This window comes from Tamandua tetradactyla, chromosome 1, assembly GCF_023851605.1.
Source record: "Tamandua tetradactyla isolate mTamTet1 chromosome 1, mTamTet1.pri, whole genome shotgun sequence".
Taxonomy (NCBI): domain Eukaryota; kingdom Metazoa; phylum Chordata; class Mammalia; order Pilosa; family Myrmecophagidae; genus Tamandua; species Tamandua tetradactyla.
This window is the reverse complement of record NC_135327.1, coordinates 195,541,907-195,566,960: the sequence shown is the minus strand read 5'-3', so window position 1 is coordinate 195,566,960 and position 25,054 is coordinate 195,541,907. Positions and strand designations below refer to the sequence as shown.

Genomic DNA, 25,054 nt, shown 5'->3' with positions numbered 1-25,054 from the left:
GATCAAGAAACACACTTAAGGCAGACGTCTTCGCGGAGAGTCGCCGTGGTTTCCTGCTTCAACAGTGCTTGAACGGAACCCGGCGCTCGCCTCCTCCCCGTCGGCCGGCCACTCCGAGCAGCTTTCAGCCACCTCTCCAGCGCCGCGCAGCCGCCGCCTCCTCCTCTCCTCAACCGCCCACCATGAAGACCACGTCCCCGTCGCAGGTGCGCCAGAACTACAACCAGGACTCAGAGGCCGCCATTAACCGCCAGATCAACCTGGAGCTCTACAACTCTTACGTCTACCTGTCGATGTCTTACTACTTTGACCGTGATGATGTGGCTTTGAAGAACTTTTCCAAATATTTTCTTCACCAATCTCATGAGGAGAGGGAACATGCTGAGAAACTTATGAAGCTGCAGAACCAACGAGGTGGCCGCATCTTCCTTCAGGATATCAAGAAACCAGAACGAGACGACTGGGAGAGCGGGCTGAATGCAATGGAGTGTGCATTACATTTGGAAAAAAGGGTGAATCAGTCACTACTGGAATTGCACAAACTGGCCACTGACAAAAATGACCCCCATTTGTCGTGACTTCATTGAGACACATTACCTGAATGAGCAGGTGAAATCCATCAAAGAGTTGGGTGACTACGTGACCAACTTGCACAAGATGGGGGCCCCGGATTCTGGCTTGGCAGAGTATCTCTTTGACAAGCACACCCTGGGAAACAGTGATGATGAGAGTTAAGCCTTACGCTGTCTTCCCCAGAGTCACAGGGTGACTTCTGTGGTCACCAGGGCCGTGCATGCATGTTGGGTTTACCTTTGCCTTTTCCATTAAGTTGTATCAACACCCACCAAGTTGTTTCATTTGTACCATTCCTTCAAATAAAGTAATTTGGTACCCAAAAAAAAAAAAACACACTTAACAGCAAATGAAATGCAAGAATGGGCACATGCTTGTGGAATTCTCTGGTCTTACCATGTTCCCCATCATCCAGAAGCAGCTGGATTGATAGAACAGTGGAATGGCCTTTTGAAAACTCTATTATGGTGCCAACTAGGTGGCAATACATTGAAGGGCTGTGGTAATGTTCTCCAGGAAGCTGTGTATGCTCTGAATCAGCATCTGCTGTATGGTGCTATTTCTCCCATAGCCATGATCCATGGGTTAGGAACCAAGGGTGGACATGGGAGTGATACCACTCACTATTACTCCTAGTGATCCAACAGGAAAATTTTTCCTTCCTGTCCCTGTGACCCTGAACTCTACTGGTCTACAGGCTTTAGTTCCAAAAGGCGGAGTGCTTCCACCAGAAGAAACAACAATGATTCCAATGAACTGGAATCTAAGACTGCCACCTGGTCACTTTGGGCTACTCAAGCCCCTAGATCAACAAGCCAAGAATGGGATTACAATATTGGCTGGGGTGACTGACCCTGACTATTAGGGGGAAATAAGAATGCAACTACACAATGGAGGTAAAGAAGTTTTCCTGGAATATAGGAGATCCCCTAGGGCATCTTTTAGTACTACCATGCCCTGTGATTAAAATCAATGGAAAACTGCAACAACCCAATCCAGGCAGGACTACAAGTGGCTCTGAAACTTCAGGAATGGAGGTTTGGGTCACCCCACCAGGAAAAGAACCACGGCCACCTGAAGTGTTTACTGAGGGTAAGAGGAACATGGAATGGGTAGTGGAAGAAAGTAGTGATAAATATGAACTTCGACCACGTGATCAGTTACAGAAACGAGGACTGTAATGCTGTTTGTTCATGTCATTCTATTTAAGTTGTAAGATATTGTTTAAGAATGAATATTACCCAAGGATTTGCACCCTATTCTGGAGAGATTTAATATGTTTCCAGTCATATGCAGGACAGTTGTGTATTGTTAGGTGAAAGAAAAAATATGTTTTTAACTGTTTTTTATTTATAAATGAGGTATGGTTTAAGGTAATATGTATAGCTGCCAAGTTGACAAGGGGTGGACTGTCATGCTCAGGTTCATGTGTCAACTTGCCCAAGTGGTTGTACCTGTCTGTCTGGTTGGGCAGGTGCTGGTCTGTCTGTTGCGATGAGAACATTTCATAGAATTAAATCATGATCATGTCAGCTGCATCCACAGCTGATTCCATTTGTAATCAGCCAAGGGGAGTGTCTTCTGCAATGAGTGATGCTTAATCTAATCACTGGAAGCCTTTCAAGGAGGATTCAGAAGAGACAGGCTCTCTTCCTGCTTTGGCCGGTTACACATTATCCTTTTTGAGTATTGAGTGGTGTACTGGAGTGGCTAGAGGGAAGTATCTGAAACTGCTGAATTATTTTCAGTAGGCTTGATTCTTGAATAAGACTGTATAACTATAAAGCTTTTAGAATATGACTGTGTGATTGTGAAAACCTTGTATGCTCCTTTTATCCAGGATATGGACAGATGAGGAAAAAAAAAAAAAAGGATAAAAATAATTAAATAATAAAAGAAGATAAAGGGTAAAAATTGGGTAGACTGAAATATCATGGGTCAATGAGAGGGAGGGGTAAAGGGTATAGGACATATGAGTTCTTTTTTTTTTTCTTTTTATTTCTTTTTCTGGGGTGATGCAAATGTTCTAAAAATGATCATGATGAAGAATACACAACTTTGTGATAAAATTGTGAGTCACTGATTGTACAATATGGTTGGACTGTTTCTGTGTAGTATTGCTCAATACACAGTTTTTTTAGAAAACACTTATATGCCTGGGGGGTTATGTTGTGCTTTTCCCCTCTCTAAACTATGGGAAAGTAGTTCACAGGTGCTCAATATTTTCATAATCAAAGGCATTCCCATATATTCAAATAAAAATAATCTGGCTTAAGGGATACATGGGTGGTTCCATGACAGAATGCTTGCCTTCCATGTGGGAGACCCGAATTTTATTCCCAGACCCTGGACCCAAATCATCATCATCATCATCATCATCTGGCTTAAAAGTGGGAGATGTTGATAGACAACTAGAAAACCCAGAATTTGGAAAGTCTATTTTAGTCTTTATTGAAAGCTAAAATGGACATTTTTTTTTTCAGTTTTCTTTGTACTTTTATTATTCATTTTTTTTCTACAATGGGCATGTATCACTTCTTACAGCAGGAAAAATCAAGAGTCAAGATGAGAAACAGGATATGGCGGAGCTGGACATCGGGCAGAAGATTGCCAGATTTTCTTCCATTTGTATGTGATGGTTGTTCAGGAATATTTTGCCTGGAGCACAGAAGCAGGGAGTCACATGGCTGTTCTGAGGTAATTGCAACCAATGAGAGACTGAAGGTAGATACATGTACACCTTATCCATGTTCATTCAAGAACTGTACTGAAAGAGAGCTTGTGCCAGTTATATGTCCTTATTGTGAGAAGAATTTTTGCCTGAGGCACTGTCATCAGTCAGATCATGAATGTGAAAAATTGGAAATCCCTCAGCCTCGTATGGCTGCCACTCAGAAACCTGTTAAAGACATTATTGATTCCAAAACAGGACAGGCAGTGAGTAAATGACAGAAAGGTGCAAAAATAGTGAAACAGCTGCAAAGGTTGCATTGCTGAAATTAAAGATGCATGCTGATGGGGATAAATCATTGCCACAGAAATTAAGGTTATGTCACATTATTTCAGGAGAAGCCTTACCCTTGGATCATACTTTGGAAACATGGATTTGTAATGAGGATTGCCCTTTATATAATGGTGGAAGTATTGTATTGGAATATCTTAATGATGAGGAACAATTCTTAAAAAATGTAGATTCTTACTTGGAATAGTCACTCAAGGATTCAAGCCAGAAATCATAAGAAAACTGTACATGGTTAAGACAGTTTTTTTAATACAATTACTTTATTATAAAATGGACATTTTTTAAGTGTCTCTATAATTACTAAAACCTGAAATCATTCTCAACAAAGCAGCCTACATAAGCTTTGAAAAATATGTTACTCCCCTGCTTAAAATCTCTTTGCAGTTCAAATAAATTCCCAGTTCCTAACTATGGATCACAATACAAGTTCCTGTAAGATCTGGCCTTTCTCTGCCTACCTTTCTGATCTCATCTGCTACCACTGACCACTCCCTCTACCTACCCATCCCCACTGGCTAGAGTCACACTGGCCTTCCTTCAGTTCCTGTCAAGTTCCTGCCTAACTTTGCGCTTTTGCTCTAGCCACCCACTCCCCATCTTTGAATGTATGACTCAATGTTGTCATTCTGATCAAATCCTTAGCATTTATTTTTTCTTTCTTTTAAATGTCTCACCAACTAGCTATGAGACAAATCTGAATAATGAAAGTACTTACACATTGAATACAAAATAAAATAACTGATGCGAGTTATCCAATGATTCATTTTGCATTACCCATGTTCATTTTCTGGTTAACTTTTGTATATCCTTTTTTTCCTTCCTTTCAAATCAACCTTTGGCTCAGGTTTTACCCACTGTATTTCTATGGGTTTTTTCTCAGCTGGTATAGCAAAACCATCTTCAGTGGGATCATGTAGAAGAACAGTCTTTGGTTCTTTCTTTTTCAGTTTCGGCACATCTTTCACTTGCTGTTTCTCTCTGTATTTTGTAGCTGTGATGGATCTCACAATACACCGATGCATGTTTGGTGACTGGTAATGAAGATTTTTAATAAAAGTGGTCCTCCAAACCTCCCTGGAATATCTTCATGAGATTTAAGACAAAACAAGGTCCTATTTTTACAAGAGCAGCATCTTCTATAATGTCAAAGTTCAGAAACCATATTCTATTATCCGAAATGGTGAAAGTAAACACATGGTCCACAAATCATCACCTCTTCAGAGAAGTCTTCTTTGAACACCCCATATCTAAGCTTGTACCCATTCCCTAACAGTTACTCCATTATAGATATCCTGTTTTATGTCTTCTTAGTACTTGAAGCTGCCTTAAATTATCTCCCTTCATTAATCAGTTTACTGAGATTGGCACAGTGCCTAAGACACAGTATATGCATATTTCTAAACAAATGGATAAAATTAAAACTTCCACATACTTCCAAGGTCACTTTTACCCATTCAGATACTACAAAAGATCTCAATTTTATACACATGAAATAGAAAACATAGTTCAATAGAAATAAAGAAACAATTCCGCAAGTATTTACTGATGCCCAATTATGGGCCTAAGTGCTACGATATAGGGATATAACAGTGATTTAAGAATTCCATAAATTTCAAATGGTTTGTGTTCAAAAGAACACACCTTATATATGCTAGTTTATAAAGGAGTATTTAACTGAAAATATACTTGAACTATCTTATGTAATGAAGTATAGCAAGGAATCCTATAAATTAATGAAACTGAAAAATTTAAATTTTCTTATTTACAATGAATGCTATTGCTTGAAGAAAAAAACATTTAATTGGAAAGAAGAACTTTTAGGGACTTCTGCAGGGTACTTCTGGGCACATCACTGGGCTTTTAATATAATATTTTAAAATGTTGAATTTTTCCTTGACATAGGTAAGGAACCCACAGCACTCTTATTGTATAGGATAAAGTTTTCTATGTGTGTGCTCATGTGTGTTTTTGTTTACAAATGGAAAGGAAGAAGAAACTTATTTTTTTCTAAAGATAAATGGGCAAGAGTTACAAAGAAAAAAGGTAAGAATGGAGTTAAAAAGATGTTTTAAAGATATTTTTGAAGTTGTGCTGAATTAGAATTAGTGAAAGAAAGAGGTAAAGTATTTAGTATGATATATGTGATAAACTCCACCACAGAGGAGGAATAGAGTAGGAAATGCTAGTTAAGAGTCTTCTGTATTGCTATATAGGTAAGTCTAGAACCTTATTTGCAGGGGCAAAGGGAGTGGGAGAATTATACAAATTAAACAAGAAAGTATGAGAAAAATACAAAAATGGAGTGACAAATAACAAGTGGACTATATTTTTAAAAATAAGTATTGTTACATATCCATAGAGAAGTTCCTCATTTAAATCATAAAAGGCATACATTATTGACAGTCTAAAGTTAACATTTAACTTGTAAACTAAGTCATCCTGACAAAAACAGACAATGTAGTCTAACAAAAATAACAATGCCAGTCGACAGCAAACTATTCTCTTCATGAGTATACTAGGATACCAGAAGTAAAAACCCCAGTTTTCAAATAGTAAACTAGGGTTCTTCTCGGTTTGGTCACTAGGAGAAAGGTATTATTCATCAACAGAAGCAGGACTGAAGAAAGAAGTAGGTTTCCTGTGGGTCTTCTCCCTTGGTGTCTCCCCTAAGAGGGGCTCACTAATTATTTAACTTATTTAAGGGGAAAGCTATGGTTGTTAGCATGACGGCTGTTTACACTTTTCATTAAAAGGTAGAATTATTAGTTATCAAGTGCAGAAGTCTTTAAATGTCAGCATTAAATGATCATCTTAGTAAATAAATCATTATTCATTTTGAAGTGTTCTAAATCATGGTTATAGCAATTTCTAGCTTTAAGAACCATCCTTTGAAGAAGCAAGTTGACTGCCTTGGGTCAAGCTTTGCTCATAGTTTGCAGATACAGAAAGGCCTTGCTGATCTATGACAAATTATGTTTTTTAATAGATCACCTTTTATATTTTTCCCTCATAATAACTTCATATATTTATTCTAGCTTTTGTCCTTATTAAATTCAGGTAATGAAACACTAAGTAGTTATTTCTTGAAGATGTTTCAGCAACGATCATTTTCTCAGAAGGGTTATAAATTTGTACGCTCTGAGAAAGTTTCCAAACTCCAGATGAACTCTTTGGAGAAACGTTATATGAGAACAGCTCAGGAGTGATCTGAAATAAACTTGAAAAGCAGCACACACCCAGATGTGTGTTTATCCATACACAATAAGGAATAAGTAATTTATTTTATGAGATAACATTATTACTTTAAAAGGTTTGAAAATACATCCCAATATCCCACAACTAATGTCCAATTATACATCCTCAAAACCAAAACCATCTTAATTTTTATAAAATTACAAAAATTATTTTTAAAAAGAATCTTTCTTCTTTTACCAGGTAAAAACAGCACTGTTGCTATATTTTCTTTGCAATGGCAAAGTAATACAGGTTAGTGTCTCAATATTACACTTCATGATTATTACAAAACAGACAATTTACAAAAACATATTAATAGTTTTCAGATTAATTTTGAACTTGGTTTCATGATTATGTGCCTAAAAAGTATACAATTATATCTAAAGCTCTCCTTCCCTCCTAAACAGCATTCTCTAGAACAGTTTATATATTACTTGATCATTGGAATACTATGGGGAGAAGTAGGTTTTCAATTTACCAGTCTATCAGAAGAAGGAGTCCATCAGAACCAGTATACTACATCTGGGACAACCCCATTCCCTGATGTCTGCTTTTGCCTTCATCTCAAATTCTAAACATCACTGTGAGTAAATGTGATGACCATATACACAAGCTGTCTAACAACTTAGCCTCAACACTCATTGTTAATGACAATTAACAATTGAACAATTGTTAAAACAATTAACAATTGTTTTTGCCCGTGCAAAAACAAGACAAAAAACATTGTTGGTCATGACCCAGTAATAGGTTGGGTTATAACCTATGGTTTGAAGAGGATTATTTCCAGAGATAGTCTGGATTAGGTGTCATGAGAGCCAGAAAATGTTGAGAGTTGAGAGAATTCATAGTCCTGTGTATTGACTGGAGGGGAGCTGTTCTGGAGAGTAATTAACATTTCATGGTCTTGTTATGAGACAGGTCACTGAATAGGTAATAGGTAGGTTATTAACCCTACTGATCAAAAGCGGTGGGTTCTCTGCCCGATGCACTCAAATGATCAATTCTTGAGACAATGGGGTTTCAAAAAGAGAAAGAGTTTATTACAAGGAGAGAAGCAGGAGATCAGACAGCCTACTGATCTAAAATTCAAATTCATCCAGCAAGATAGTTTTGGAATTGGGATGGGTTAAGTTTTGGGCCAACTCAAGGCCTTTCGTTAATAAACATTAGGGGCTGTCTTTAGTGATTATAAGACTCTAAAGATGAAAAACAGGATAAAGGGGTACAAGTGAGGGTCAGTCACAAGGTTTTTACAATCACAAGATAAAGACTATATAGTTATGTAATCATTATCAGAGATCAAGGCAGCCAGATTACAATTCAGAAATTTCAGGTACTTCCCTCTGGCCACTATTATACCAGGAAAAAAAAAAAATACATATATATAAATGAGTCAATAATCATTCGTTAAATCCTAACTTCTCAGGTACACTACTTCAGTGACCTGTCTCATAACAAGACCATAAAATGTTAATTACTCTCCAGAACCGCTCCCCTCCAGTCAATACACAGGATTATGAATTCTCTCAACTCTCACATTTTCTGGCTCTCATGACACCTAATCCAGACTATCTCTGGAAATAATCCTCTTCAAACCATAGGTTATGACCCAATGAGTGATGAAATCAACTTACTGGGTCATGACCAACAATGTTTTTTGTCTTGTTTTTGCATGGGCAGGCACCAATCAAACCCAGGTCTCTGGCATGGCAGGCGAGAACTCTACCTGCTGAACCACTATGGCCCGCCCGACCAACAATGTTTTTTTAAGAAATAGGAATACTAGAGTGGACTGCAAATAGTAAAAGTGTTTTATGAACGTTTGTTCCAGTTATATACACATTTATCACTGGGATAAAAGTATTTCTTACTACAGACTGCAGTCAAGAGGTTAGAAATGTTCTACCCTAAACCTTCAATCTGGTTTCGCTTCCTTCCTACTGAGCTTAAGCCACAAAATATTGCGTAACATCTTCAACTACTCTTTTGTCAGAAACCCAGATTTTCTTTCTTTGTGGTATGCTGATAAAAACCTATAATCTTAATCTCATCTTTCCCTTTTGTAAATCTAATCAGATTAGCTGCAGAAAAATTTCACAACCATGTGGACTAGAAACCATGACCAAATTGTGGTCTTCCCTGACCTGCCCCCACCCCTACCCCTGAATCCTCTGTGTAGCTCTTTGCTCCAATAGCAGTAGCTCTCAAAGTATGGTTCCAGCAGCATCAGTATCACAGGGTAACCTATTATAAATGTAAACGTTTAAGCCCCATCCCAAATCTACTGAATAGGAAACTCCAGGGGTGGGACCCAGTAATCTGTGCTTTTAACTAGCCCTCCAACTGATTCTGATGCACACTAGAATTTAAGAACCCCTTGCCTTAAGGTAACAATTTCAGTTATCTACCCTTAAGTCTCCTACGTCATCCACTCTCCAGGGACTTCCCTAAATCCTACTGTTCTTACCAGCAGTTCAGATCATAAATACTTAATGAATATCTAGTAAGGGTCAAGTACTGGGGAAATAGCAATGATTAAGTCATAGTGCCTAACCTTAAAGTGCACAGCAGGTGACAGCTGCTTTGTATTCCCCTTTTGCTCCCAATGCCATAGAAAGATCTTGTCAGGAACTACAGCTGCTAGGTGCTGCATGCATGGCCATGAAGATGAACTTACCATACAGCAAAGTAGCTCGGCTATTTAAAAGCTCTATTCCACTAATCCAAATTTAAATGCTTCCGTAAGTACACATGTGCAACTGTGTATGCCTTGTAAAAATCTGATCATAATACCTAACCAAAGATGTGTAGACTCATGCTCGAGGAGAGTTCAAGGAAGGGTCAGGTAAATAGAGGTTAAAGCTATGCAGGCAATTAAGGAAGAAGAGCAGCTTTTTGATATTAGAAAAGAAATCAAACATCACTGAAGCCTGAAGGACAGAACAACTGAAAGAAACTATTGGTGAGAGGCATGCTGCAATTTTTGGATGTCCATCTCCATAGGGACTATACTCTGATATTCCTATAAAGCACCTAGTTAGCTTATTCTCCTCCCCAATTCTCCTGGAGCAAAATGGGTTATGAATTCATTTAAACCTCTACTTCTTGTTTCATCAGCTACAGATAATACCTCTTGAATATTCACTTTGTAAAACAAAGACATTAACTCCCCAATCTGTCTCTACTTTTCTTCTAGTTCTAATAGGTGTATTTTTATAGTTCCAAGCTTGGTAGTTGTGCCAGTTTGAAAGTATTATGTACCCCAGAAAAGCCATGTTTTAATCCTGATCCAATCTCGTGGGAGCAGCCATTTCTTTTAATCTTGATTCAATATTGTAGGTGGAAACTTTTGAGTAGATTATTACCATGGAGATGTAGCACACCCAACTGTGGGAGTGACCTTTTGATTAGATAGAGCTATGACTCCACCTATTCTAGCTGAGTCTTGATTTGTTTAGTGGAGTCCTTTGAAAGAGAACACATTTTGGAGAGAGCCAGAGCCAAAAGAAACAGAGCAGAGCTGATGCAGATGCTGACATATGGAGAACAAAGACACAGATATCTGGAGATGCTTGGAGCCCAGCAGACATCACCATGAGATGTTAAGCAAACCAGAACCTGGAGAGAGCCAATGGAAGCCAGGAGATGAAAACCAGCCCCAGAGAAACAAAGTAAGGAACCCCCACAGGAATAGAGACTGAAAGCAATGGAGCACAGGAAAAAGGGACCAGCAGACACCAGCTACATAACTTCCTAACTGACAGAGGCGTTCCCAACCATTGGCCTTCCTTGAATTAAGGTATCCTTCCCTGGATGTCTTAGTTTGGACATTTTTATAGGCTTAGAACTGTAAGCAACTCTTGTGTACCAGGTACAGAGGTAGGAACAAACTAGACAAAAACTCCTTCCTTGGTGCATATATTCTAATGGGGAGAAACATACAAAAATAAATAAATAAAGTAAATACAATAATTCTATTCCTTGTACCTTTAAAGGATATAATTTAAGCAATTACTGTACCATGATTTATTTAGCTAACAAACCAATGGATCTAAGCAATGATGATCAGCAGTTAACACGACAAACAGAGAAATAACCAGACACTATTTGCACCCCCTGTTCAAATAATACTACCACTCTGAAAACAATCTTAAGGGGAAAAAAAAGCATCATCTAAATTTGATCAAACCTCTAGATCTAACTATCAATTTGTAAGAAATATGGGACTACCAGGATGTAAGAGCAAAACCAAAACAAAACATGTCACAAGTCACAAACTTACTATCAGGAATTCTGGACTGGGGCCTGATGAAGTATGCCGAAAAAAAAATTAGGTAATGGGAGTAAAGGTGGGGGAAAGGATACAGGAAATTATAGGGAAAACAACACAAATACAAACCAGCATCCCTAAGTTCCCAAATACATGAATACTTAGAAAAACAGCCATTAAAATAATTTGAATAGGTGAAATTAACTTTATAAAGGTCTGCCAAAGATGTTAACAAAATATGTTAAAGGTTTCCAAAGACATTACTGCAAGCATAATTTCTATTTTAAAAAATTGGGTCAGACTTCCAGGAAGATGGTGGAATAGGATAGGTTAAGTTAACCCCTGCTCCAGGGAACAGCTAGAGAGGTGACAGAAAAATGACCGAGATAGCGATTCCAGGGTATACGTGGTCTGAGAGGTTCTTCTACAACACATAGGGAGGCTTTAGTTGCAAAAGCTGAGGAACTGATACGCAGAGAATGGGAAGACCATCCAGCTAATGCACCCCTTTCCAAAAGGAGGCCCGGAGTCTTCAGGAGAGCAGTCAGAGAGACAGGGACTTGGAAGTAAGCCAAGCAGTGTTCTTAAACACGCCACAATGACTGCGCTGTCCTCTGCCCCCCTTGTGACACATGACACACACACCTGAACCCCGCCCATCACTACCCCTGCACGTGAATTGCAACTCACTGCCCCCCATCATGCTCTACAACCTGGGCCCACACACCCCAACATCTGTGCCCAGAAACCTGCACCCTTATTCCCACAACCCCTGCACTCCATGAGCCTACCCACAACCTGCCCATGCACCCTTCCCCTACAAGGTCCTCCCAATTGGCCTCCTGCCATCCCCTGCTTCTGTGTCCCCCATGCCACACCCCACTCCTGTGCTCCAAGGCCTGATCGAGCTACACTGCACCCTCTCAGCCCTCACACTGCCCACCCCCACAGCAATGTGCCCTGGACCACGCTCCTGTGCATCAGCATAGTGCCCCGGACCTGTGCCTATCCCTGCGCCGCAACCCATGCCACACACCCATTCTGCAAATACCAAACTTCAGACTAATGAAGGAAAGTTACATCCAAAGTAACCCTATCAAGATATTTACATGCTTTAAAGGTAACAGAAAATCACAAAGCATATGAAGGTGTAGACAGATAAAGCCTAGCCTAACGACCAAATTAAAACACCACAGGAAACACAGACTTTGGAACAACTGATCAAAGATATTCATATAACTTTACTAAATAAAATCTATAGGTTGGCTAAAGACATAAAGAAGATCAAGACACTAGAAGAACATGAAGAATTTGAAAGACTAAACAGAAAAATAGCAGATGTTACAGAGATTAAAGATGCTGTAGACAAAATAAAAAGTTATGAAAGAAATACAACAGCAGATTTGAAGAGGCGGGAGAAAGAATAAGCAAACTAGAGGACAGGACAATCGATTTCAAATGCACAAAAGAGCAAATGGCAAAGATGGGAAAATGTGAATGGGATCTCAGGGAAATGATAGACAAAATGAAGAGCACAAATGTAAGAATCATTGGTGTCCTGGAAGAAAAAAAGAAGAGTAAAGGGCTAGGAAGATTAGTTGAAATATAATGGGGGGAAATTTCCCAACCCTTATAAAAGACATAAATATGTAAATCAAAGAAGCCTAATGAACCCCATATAGAATAAATCCAAATAAGTCTACTCCAAGACACATACTAATCAGCCTGTCAAATGTTGAAGAGAAGCAGAAAATCCTGAAAGAGGAAAGAGAAAAGCAATTCACCACATCCAAGGGAGTTTGGACTCAACAGGCACCACAGAGGCAAGAAGGCAGTGGTATGATATATTTAAGATCCCCAAAGAGAAAGACTTTCGGTCAAGAATTCTGCACCCAGCCAAATTGTCCTTCAAAAGCGAGGGAGAGATTAAAATTTTCACAAACACACAAACACTGAGAGAACCTGTGAACAAGAGACTGACCCTAAAAGAAATACTAAAGGAATTTCTCTTGGCTAGGGGAAAAAAAAAAAAGACAGGAGAGAGAAGCCTGGAGGAGGGCACAAAATTGAAGAGTATCAGTAAGAGTAGCTTAAAGGATAAAAAGAGAGGGAGGGAAAAGAATATATAGCTCTGGTAAATAAAATCCAAAGGGTAAGATGGTAGATTCAAGAAATGCCTTTACAATATTAATTCTGAATGCTAACAAACTAAACTCGCCAATTAAAAGATAAAGATTGGCAGAATGGATTAAGAAATATAATCCATGAAATATATCAGTTAATGAGAGGGAGGGGTAAGAAGTATGCCATGTAGAAGTATGCCATGTATGAGTTTTTTCTTTTTTCTTTTGCTGGAGAGAAACAAATGTTCAAAAAATGATCATGGTGATGAATACACAACTACATAATGATACTGTGAGCTACTGATTGTAACCATGTCAAGATTGCTTGTATGTCAAGAATGTCTGTATGTTTGTTGCTTACAATAAAAATAATTTTTTAAAAAAAGAAAAAAAATCCAGCTATATGCTACTTATAAGAGACTCATCTTAGACCCAAGGATACAAACAGACTAAAAGCAAAAGGAAGGAAAAAGATGTTCCATGCAAGCTGTAAACAAAAGAAAGCAGAAGTAGCTCTACTACTAATAATAACAGACAAAATTGACTTTAAATGTAAAGACATCATAAGAGACAAAAAAGGGACACCACATATTCACAAAAAGGACAATTCACCAAGAAGAAATAACAATCAGAAATGTTTATGCTCCCAATCAAGAAGCTCCAAAGTACATGAGGCAAATACTGGCAAAACTGAAGGAGTGAAAAATGGTTCAACAACAATAGTAGGAGACTTCAATACACCAACTCTCCTTTATAGACAGAAAAACCGGACAATGAATCAACAAGAAAATAGAGAACTTAATAAATAAATTAGACCTAACTGACATATATAGGTCATTACACCCCAAAACACAAGAATATACAATCTTCTCTAGTATTCATAGAACGTTCTCTAGGATAGATTATATACTGGGGCACAAAACAGGGCTTCATAAATTTTAAAAGACTGAAATTATTCAAAGCACTTTCTCTGGTCACAAGGGAATGAAGCTGGAAATCAATAACCACCAAAGAACTAAAATTTTCACAAACATGGAAATTAAAGAATGCATTCTTAAACAACCAGTGGGTCAAAGAAGAAACTGTTAGAGAAATCAGTAACCATTCAGACACAAACGAAAATGAGAATACAACATACCAGAACTCATGTGGCAAACACAATGCTGAGAAGGAAGTTTATTGCCCTAAATGCCTATATTAAAAAAGGGGGGGGGGGGAACACATGAGGCACACACACACACACACAAAAAAAGAAGAGGTGCAGTCCAACAGTGACTCGGTGGCAGAATTCTTGCCTGCCATGCCAGAGACCCAGGGTTCAATTCCTAGCGCCTGCCCAAGCAAAAAGAAAAAAAAAAAATTGAGGACTTAACTGCTCACCTGGAGGAAATAGAGAAAGAAGAACAAACTAACCCCAAAGCCCAAATAGAAGAAGATTAAAATGGAGTTAAATGAATGGGAGAACAAAAGAACAATAGAAATAATCAATAAAACCAAAAGTTGGTTTTCTGAGAAAATCAATAAAATCAGACCCCTAGCAAGGATGACAAAGGAAAAGAGAGAGAGGATGCAAAGAAACAAAATCAGAAATTAAAGGGGAGTCATTAGCACGGACCCTGAATAAATTTAAAAAAAACAAACATAAGAGGATACTATGAACAACTATATACCAACAAACTAGAAAATTTACATGAAATGGACAAATTCCTAGAAACACACAAACAAGCTACACTGACTCAAGAAGAAACGGAAGATCTCAACAAACCAATCAAAAGTAACGTGATTCAATCAGTCATAAAAAATCTTTCCACAAAGAAAAGCAAAGGGCGAGATGGCTTGAGAGGGGAATTTTATCAAACATTTCAAAAAGAACTAACACTAATCCCATTCAAACTTCTCCAAAAAAATTAAGGAAAAAGGAACACTATCTAACTCATTTATGAAGCTAACATCACCCTAATATCCAAACCAGATAATGACACTAAAAGAAAGGAAAATTATAAGTCATCTCCCTAATGAACATAGATGCAATAATTCTCAACAAAATACCAGCAAATCAAATCCAACCACACATTAAAAGAATTATACACCACAACCAAATAGCGCTTACACCAAGAATGCAAGGATGGTTCAACTCAAGATAATCAATTAATGTAATACAGCACACACAACACATTAACAAATCAAAAGGGAAAAATCACATTATCATCTCGATGATGCTGAAAAAGCATTCGACAATATTCTACTTCCTTTTCCAATAAAAACACTTCAAGAGGTAGAAATCAGAGGTAACTTCCTCAATATGATAAAAAGCATATATGAAAAACCCATCGCCAGCATCATATTCAGTGAATGACAAACTGAAAGCCTCCCCCTAAGATCAGGAATAGACAAGAATGCCCTGTGTCACCACCATTATTCAACACTGTACTAGAAGTTCTAGCTAGAGCAATGAGGCAGGAAAAAGATATAAAAGGCATCCAAATTGGAAAGGAAGAAGTAAAACTTTCATTATTCGTAGATGACAAGCTACCATACTTGGGAAATCCTGAGACATCTACAACAAAGTTACCTGAGCTAATAAACAAATTCAGAAAGGCAGCGGGATATAAAACTAATGTGCAAAAATCAGTAATGTTTCTATACACAAGCAATGACCTAAATGAGGAGTCAACTGAAGAAAAAACTCCATTCAAAATAGCAACTAAAAGAATCAGTATCTAGGAATAAACTTAACCAAGCATATAAAGGATCTATACACAGAAAATTACATAACATTCCTAAAAGAAATCAAAGAAGATCTAAATAGGTGGAAAGACATTCCCTGTTCATGGATAAGAAGGTTAAATATAATTAGGATGTCAATTCTACCCAAATTCACCTACAGAGTCAATGCAATACCAATCAAAATTCCAACAACCTACTTTGAAGACCGAAAAGCTAGTTACCAAATTGATTTGGAAGGGAAAGAAACCCCAAACAGTAAAAATATCCTTAAAAAGAAGAATGAAGTGGGAGAATAAACACTTTCTGATTTCTTACTATAAAGCCACAATGGTCAAAACACCATGGTTCTAGGACAAAGATAACTGAATTGAGAACACAGAAACAGACCACCAAATATATGATAAACTGATCTGCAACAAGGTCCCCAAATCCACTCAACCGGGACAAAATAGTCTTTTCATAAATAGGCATGAGAGAACTGTAACCAATAGCCAAAAGAATGAAAGAGGACCCTTACTTTATACCCTATTCAAAATTAACTCAAAGTGGATCAAACACCTAAATATAAGACCCAGTACCATAAAACTCCTAGAAAAAAATGTAAGGAAACATCTTCCTGACCTAATTAATAATAGAAGGTAGCTTCCTAAATTTTACACCCAAAGTACAAGCAACAAAAGAAAAATTAGATAAAAACTAGAACTCCTCAAAATCAAATGTTTTGGGGCAGTACAACGGTGATTCAGTGGCAGAATTCTTGTCTGCCATGCTGGAGACCTGGGTTCGATTCCCAGAGCCTGCCCACCCCCCCAAAAAAAAATCAATGTTTTTATGCCTCAAAAGACTTTATCAAAAAAGTGAAGAGGTAGCCAACTCTATGTGACAAAATATTTGGAAAACATGTATTGGATAAAGGTATGATATATCTTGTATATATAAAGTCATAAAACTCAACAACTAAACAACAAACTACCCAATTATAAAATGGGCTAAAGATACAAACAGGCAATTTCTGAAGAGCAAATAAAGACGGCTAAAAATCATATGAAGAGATGCCCATTTTAATTAGCTATCAAGGGAAATGAAGATCAAGACTACAATGAGATACCACCTCACACCTGTAAGAATGGCTATTATTAAGTAAACAGGAAACTACAAATGTTGGAGAGGATGTAGGGAAATTGGGACAATGAAGCACTGCTAGTGGGAATGTATAATGGTATTGCCACTATGGAAGACAGTCTGGCAGTTCATCAGAAAACTAAATATTGAGTTGCCCCAGCAATACCACTACCTGGTATATACCCAGAAGAGCTGAAAGCAGTGACACAGACAGACATTTGCACACCCATGTTCATAGCAGCATTATTCACAATCGCCAAAAGATGGAAATAATCCAAGTGCCCATCAACAGATAAGTAGATCAACAAAATGTGATATACACATACAATGGAATATTATGTAGTTAAGATGAAATGACATTCTGAAGCACATAACAAGATGGATGAACCTTGAGGACATAATGCTGAGTGAAATAAGCCAGACACAAAAGGAAAGATACTGGATACTATGATTTCATTTTTATGATCATGGTAAAGGTAAAGTCAGAGGCTTATAATACAGAATATAGGAGATACACATAATCTAGAGATTGGTGAACCATTAGCTAATGAGATTGAATTTAAATGTAAAGGAAGAGATAGAAGCAAAGGCAGTTCCTTAGTGGGTTTATAAGTAATACTGCCATATTGAAAGTGAGTATGATTGAAAGTAGTGTAGAGATCCATGTGTCCCATTGATTAACACTTCAAATATAAATAAGTTCTTGCATAGACTTCTTTAAAGGTATGAATCTTATACAAAGGGTGTACAATATCGGGGTGTAGGGATTGCATGCTATGGGCTATGTTTAACAGGATTAAACATAGTATCCCTAAAGATTGAGAGAAGGGTCAAAGGAGGGGTTTTAAGAGAATAGCTAGGATTTAACAAACGAGTATGATTACTGAATCATTATATTAGTATCTGTTTTTAGTCTCTAATGTCTTGGAGTAGCTAGAAGGAAAAACCTGAAATTGTGAAACTATAATCCATACCAAACTTTGAAAATCATTCTGTAACTGTTTATTAAAATGTCCTTTAAAATTTGTTGTTTTATAGCGAATAAAAAAGTATATGCAAAGTCCCCTTGGAGGAATGGTAAGAAAAGGGGAAAATTCAACTTCTCCAAGTGGATAATTCTTGATATTCTCACAAGCAGTGGGGACAACTAAAGCAATAGGCTGACCCCCAATCTTGGGGTTTGTTCATATGAAACTTAACTCTGCAAAGGAAAGGCTATGCCTACTTAAAATCAGGCCTGACAGTCACCTCCAAGAGAACCTCTTTTGTTGCTCAGATGTGGCCTCTCTCTCTCAGCCAACACGACAAGCGAACTCACTGCCCTCCCCATCTCTACATGGGACATGACTCCCAGGGGTGTGGACCTTCCTGGCAATGTGGGACAGAAATCCTAGAAATCAGCACCAAGGGATTGAGAAAACCTTTTCTACTGAAGGGAGAAGAGAGAAATGAGACAAAATAAAGTGTCAATGGCTGAAAGATTCCAACAGAGTCGAGAAGTTATCCTGGAGGTTACTCTTACACATTAAATAGATATCACCTTTTTAGTTAAGGCATAACAGAGAGGCTGGGGGGAACTGCCTGAAAATGTACAGCTGTGTTCCAGCGGCCATGTTTCTTGAAGATGATTGTATAAGATAACAGCTTTCGCAAGGTGACTATGTGATTGTGAAAACCTTGTGTCTGATGCTTCTTTATCTACCTTATGGACAAATGAGTAAAACATATGAATTAAAAATAAATAATAGGGGGAACAAATGTTAAAATAAATTTAGTAGATTGAAATACTAGTGATCACTGAAAGGGAGGGGTACGGGGTATGGTATGTATGAATTTCTTTTTTCTGAATTGATGCAAATGTTCTAAAAAATGATCATGATGATGAATATATAACTATGTGGTACAAAAAAGAATGTTCATATTGTATGTTGATTGGTTTTATTAATAAAAATTTTTTAAATATTTTTTTAATTTATTGTTTTAAAAAAATAGGGGGAATAAAGGTTAAAATATATTGGGTAGATGGAAATGCTAGTGGTCAATGAGAGGAAGGGGTAAGGGGTATGGTATATATAAACTTTTTCTTTTTTCTTTTTCTGGAGTTCTGTAGATGTTCTAAAAAATAATCACAGTGATGAATATATTACTATGCGATGATATTATGAGACACTGACTGTACACCATCTATGGAATGTTTGTATGTTAACAATGTGTACATTGTTATGTCAATAAAAATATATATTTTTAATTTTATTGTTTTGTATATATATATATTTCACAATTTTAAAATGTTGAAAAAGAAAAAGACATCACTGTTACTCTCAGAGCTGAGTCACTGTTACTCTCAGAGCTGAGCCACTTGGAATGAAAGCTACCCAGGTGACAGATGGAGCACTATAATGCAGAGATGCGCTCTGTGCTTCTCCTCTGGTTTGACGTTTCAGAATTGTTCAGAGCACTAAGAAAACCTGGTATGAGGTTGAAAAAAACGAACATATATGTTATTATGAGTCCACACATATATGTACATGTCGTTTATATAAATTAAACAAATATAAAACTTGTGTCTTGTTTACATAAATTAAACGAATATAAAACAAATAAAATAAAAATAAATAAAACAAATATAAAATAGATATAAAACAAGCTATAAAACTTCTAGAAGAAAACATCAGATCTTCACTACTTCAGGTAGACAAAGATTTCCCACATGTAACATAAAATGAAGAGACCATAAAAAAAAGGGACAAACTGGTCTTCATTGAAATAACAAACTTCTATTCTTTGAAATATACTATTAGAAAAATGAAAAAGGAAGCCACAGACTAGGAGAGAAAATATTCATCATATATCTGTCAAAGTACTTACATTCAGAAAACATGACTCAGTAAAAGGAACCTAGTAATAAATAGGCGAAAAACCTGAACAGACACTTCACAAAAGAAAATGAGTGACTAATGGGTACATACAGATGTCTAATATCATTAATCATTGGGAAAATTCAAATAAAAGTACAAAATACCATATTAGAATAGCTAAATATAAAAAGACCAGCTTTTCCTCTTTGATAAAGATAGCACAGTGAGATGCTTCAGGACTCTGTCTCCCCACAGAAGCTTTGACAACCAGCAAAAACTGGCAGAAACATCCTTCTCAAAAGCTCCATAAAATAGTTAAAAGACTGCGGCAATAGAATGAGAGTTGAATCAAGAAAAAGGTTACTTAGATTAGTAGGATCTCCTGGTGCTCTAGCTAGCTCCCCACCCCACCCCACCCTTCACTGGCTAGGCTGAAGCCAGGCCACCTTCCCAGTACAGATCCCTGGTCCCAGTTCCAAAGGGAGCACGGTAATCCTTGTATACATACTGGGAGAATGTATGTTTGGTCCAATCTGTCTAGTGGTAGCCTGAGGGACTCACTGTCCCACAACTTGTGCTGTATGCAGAAGGCAGCTCACAGAACCCTCTTATGAAACAGTGGGCAGGCAGTCAAGTCATGCTTCCTAGGATAAGGATTGCTGGCTACAGGACATACAATACAGTGCCTAAGACCATGAGGAAACTGTTTCCTAGGGAAGATGGGACATTATAGAACACCAAGAAACAGAGAAATTAGGTCCACACAGACATGCCCAAGATATGCAAAAAGAGACCTTTTTTTTCCTTCTCAGGGAGACGCCCTACTCTGTGGCATGGTATAGCTAAGCCTTGAAGGAGAGCACTTGGCATTGGTCAATCTGCAAAGACCAGGAAGGTGTTTTCCTTTTTTGATTAGCTCCTGGCACTAGCTGGATATAAGCTAAAGGAATAGGAATAGCAGTCTAAATTCCAGTGATAACAATTCAAAATATTAAAATGTCCAGATTTCAACAGAAAAGTTACAAAAGACAAATCAACAGGAAGTGATGGACCACAAAGAAGACTAAAGCATTAGAATCCATCAATGCAGATGACAAGACCTGGAATACACCAGTTAAAGACTGAAATCAAATTGTCCTACAGATATTCAAAGAGCTAAATAAAAACAAAGACAAAGAACTAAAGGAAACCAGGAAGACAACAGATGAACACAAAGAGAATAGCAATAGAAAAACGGAAATTATGAAAAGGAAACAAACAGAGCTTAAGAACATAGTAAAAATTAAAATTCCCTAGAGGGTACAACAGCAGATTGGAGCTGATAGAAGAATCTGTGAACTTAAAGATAAGACAAATGAAATCATTCAGTTTGAGGAGCAGAAAGAAGAATGAAGAAAAGTGAACAGAACCTGTGGAACAACATCAAGTGCACCAATAAATGCATATGAGAGTCCCAAAAGGAAGAGAAAGGGACAGAGAATATTTGAACATATATGGCTGAAAAATTTCCAAATATAATGAAAGACATGAATATACACATCCAAGACACTCAACAAACTCAAATAGGATAAACACAAAAAGACCCACTCTGTGGCATATTATAGTCAAACTGTCAAATGCCAAAAGTAGAGAATTTTGAAAGCCACAAATGAGAAGCAATGTATCATGTACAAGAGAGCCTCAATAGGATTAAGTGCCAATTTCTCATTGGAACCTTAGAGGTAAGGCATTGGTATGGCATAGTAAAAGAACTGAAAGCAAATAATTGCCAACCTAGAACTCTATATCTGGCAAAACTGTATTTCAAAAATGACAGAGGAAAGAAAAAATGAGGGAGGGATTAAGACATTCTTAGATAAAGAAATGCTAAGGGAGCTCATTATTCCTAGACTGGCCAAAAAGGAGATGCTAACTAGAGTTCTGCAAGTTGAAGAAAACCCTCAACAATAAATCAAAGCCATATGAAAAGAGAAAGATCTCTTGAGGATAATGGTATGCATAAATTAAAAAATGCAAGTACTATTTTATTTTTGGTTTGTAACTCTACTTTTTACTTCCTACAGGATCTAAAAGGCAAATTACATAAACTGTAGTGAGAAATTAGTGGTTTTAGACTCATTTGTGACAAGAACTATATAAAGGTGGGGAACAGAGAGGCATAGGAACAGTTTGCATATACCACTGAAGTGGTTATCAAAGCAAACAAGATCGTTATAGAGTTAGGATATTATATTAAAGCCCCATGGTAGCTACAAGAAAATACTGGAGAATATACTCATAGAACACAAAGGTTGCCAGGGGTAGGGGGAAATGGGAGAATTTAGTAATGGAAGGTGGTAAGGTAACACAATATTGTTTATGTATTTGATCCCACTGAATGTTATACTTGGGAGTGGCTGAGATGGGAAAGTTTATGCTCCATATATGTTCCCACAATTAAAACGAGCAAGGAAGTAAAGAGACAATGGCAATTCAATGCAATAGGATGGAATCTAGCAAAGGAGGAGAAAAAGCTCTAAGGGACATTATGAGGACATATGAAAAAGTTGGAACATGGACTGTGTGCTGGTTTGAAAATATTACGGATCCCAGAAAAGTGATGTTTTAATCCTCATCCTATCTCATGGGAGCAACCATTTCTTTTAATTCTGATTCAATACTGCAGGACAGAATCTTTTTATTAGATTAACTCCATGGAGACGTGGCACACACAACTGTGGGTATGGCCTTTTGATTAGATGGAGACCTAACTCCACCCATTCAAGGTGGGTCTTGATAACTTTAATGGAGTTCTTTAAAAGGGGAAACATTTGGAGACACTTGGAGAACAGCTGCTTCAGAGCCAGCACAAGACACCGGGCCTAGCAGATGTTGACATGTGCCTTCCCATGAAGGCCAGAACTCAAAGCTGTGTCCCAGAGGAGCTAAGCGAAGGCCCACAAATGCCAACTGAGGAACCCTCACAGGAAACAGGCTGAAAGCAAGGAACTAGTAGATGCCAGCCATGTGCCTTCCTGGCTAACAGAGGTGTTCCAGACAGCATCACTCCTTCTTGAGTGAAGATAACCTCTTGTTGGTGCCTTACTTTGGACATTTTCTCAGCCTCAGCACTGTAAATGTGTAACTTATTAATTTCCCCCTTTAAAAGCCATTCCATTTCTGATATATTGCATTCCAACAGCTTAACAAACTAATACAGACTGTAAGCTTTATACTAAATTTCTTGAACTTGATACCTGCCCTTAAGGTGGTTACATAAGTGCCCTTGTTCTTAGATAATGCGCGTGGAAGTATGAAGTGTTCAAGGAGGTTGATGTATACAACCTACACTGAAGTGTTCAGAAAATGAATGCTAGAGAGACAAAGATAGATAGTTAGAATGATATGACAAATGGCAAAATGTTCAAGTGGTGGATTTGGGTGTCTTGGAGGGTAGGGGTACTTGGAGTTCTCTGTACGGGTTTGTATTAATGGTACAAATGCTTTGGAAAACAATTCTTGTAACACTATGCTCTTACCATACATATAGGAATCTCATTCCCAGGTTTTTACCAAGAAGAAATGCTTAAACATCCAAAGACATAGGTAAAAGTTCATAACAGTTTTATTAAACTGTTTCAATGAATAAATGAATTAAGGTACATCCATACAATGGAATATCAGTCAGCAATAGAAAAAAAAAAACTACATAAAAATGCAACATAGATGAATTACCAAAAATACCATTTATTGAAATACATCAGACAAAAAGCACATATTGTATTATTTAATTTATATGAATTTTTTAAACATTTTTTATTGAGAATAAAACACATAGAAGAATGATGAATTTCAAAGTATAGTTTAGCAAGTACTTATAGGGTTACAGTTCCACAATTTCTGGTATTTCCTTCTAGCTGTTCTAATACACTGGAGACTAAAAAAAAAAATCAGTACAATGAGTCAATAGTTATACTCACTTATTAAATTCTATCTTCTCTGTTACAACTCCCTCTCATCTGATCCTTCTCCCAATCTTCAGAGATATTTGCACAATGATCATTCTAATTTCTTCATGTTGAAAAGGGGTGTCAACATCATGGAGTGAGAACAGGAAATTTTAGAGCAGGAAAAACTAATCCATAGTGAGAGCAAATCAGTGGCTACTTGGGAGTGGGACAGGGGGTGTGAGGGACTGACTTAAAGGCAGCATGAAAGAACTTTTGGGGATGATGGAAATGTTTTGTATTTTGATTGGGGAAGTGGTTATACAGGTGAATAGTCTGTCAAAACTGAGATCTAACTTTACACTTGAATGCATTTTTATTACATGTATAAAAACCAATAACTTGTAAAAAGTAAAGAACATATATGCAATAAACAAGGAATTAAAGACATTCACCATTGTCTACTGTGCTGATTTGAAAGAATGTATGTCCCCTAGAAAAGCCATGTTTTAATCTAAATCCAATTTTATAAAGGCAGAATAAACTTTATTCAATACTGTACATCTAAAACTGTAATCAGATCATCTCCTTGGAGATGTGACTTAATCAAGAGTGGTTGTTAAACTGGATTAGGTGACGACATGTCTCCACCCATTTGGGTGGGTCTTGAGAAGTTTCTGGAGTCCTATAAAAGAGGAAAGGAGATTCGGAGAGAGCAGAGAACACTGCAGAACCACGAAGCAGTGAGTCCACAAGCCAGCGACCTTTAGATATGAAGAAGGAAAACGCCTCCCAGGGAGCTTCATGAAACCTGAAGCCAGGAGAGAAAGCTAGCAGATGACTCCATGTTTACCATGCGCCTTCTCATTTGAGAGAGAAACCCTGAACTTCATTGGCTTTCCTGAACCAAGGTATTTTTTCCTGGATACCTTTGATTGGACATTTCTATAGACTTGTTTTAATTGGACATTTTCTCAGCCTTAGAACTGTAAACTAGCAACTTATTAAATTCCCCTTTTTAAAAGTCATTCTGATTCTGTTACATTGCATTCTGGCAGCTAGCAAACTAGAACATTTACTAAATGTATAACATGGTAATTATTAGCTATGTGACTCTGGGCAGTTTTCCTGAGTCGTAATTACCTCATTTGTAAAATGAAGATAATAATAATACCTATTTTATAGGGTGGTGTGCTGGT

General features: G+C 37.4%; 1 protein-coding gene and 2 pseudogenes across 2 annotated transcripts in view; 2 read left to right on the top strand and 1 right to left on the bottom strand.

The window, feature by feature from the left end:
- Positions 1–25,054, bottom strand: part of RHEB (Ras homolog, mTORC1 binding) — a 72,000-nt gene that overhangs the window by 40,102 nt on the left and 6,844 nt on the right. The gene's annotated exons all lie outside the window — the stretch shown is intronic.
- LOC143674450 (ferritin heavy chain pseudogene) lies at positions 46–907 on the top strand (annotated as a pseudogene).
- Positions 3,153–3,844, top strand: LOC143674429 (AN1-type zinc finger protein 1 pseudogene; annotated as a pseudogene).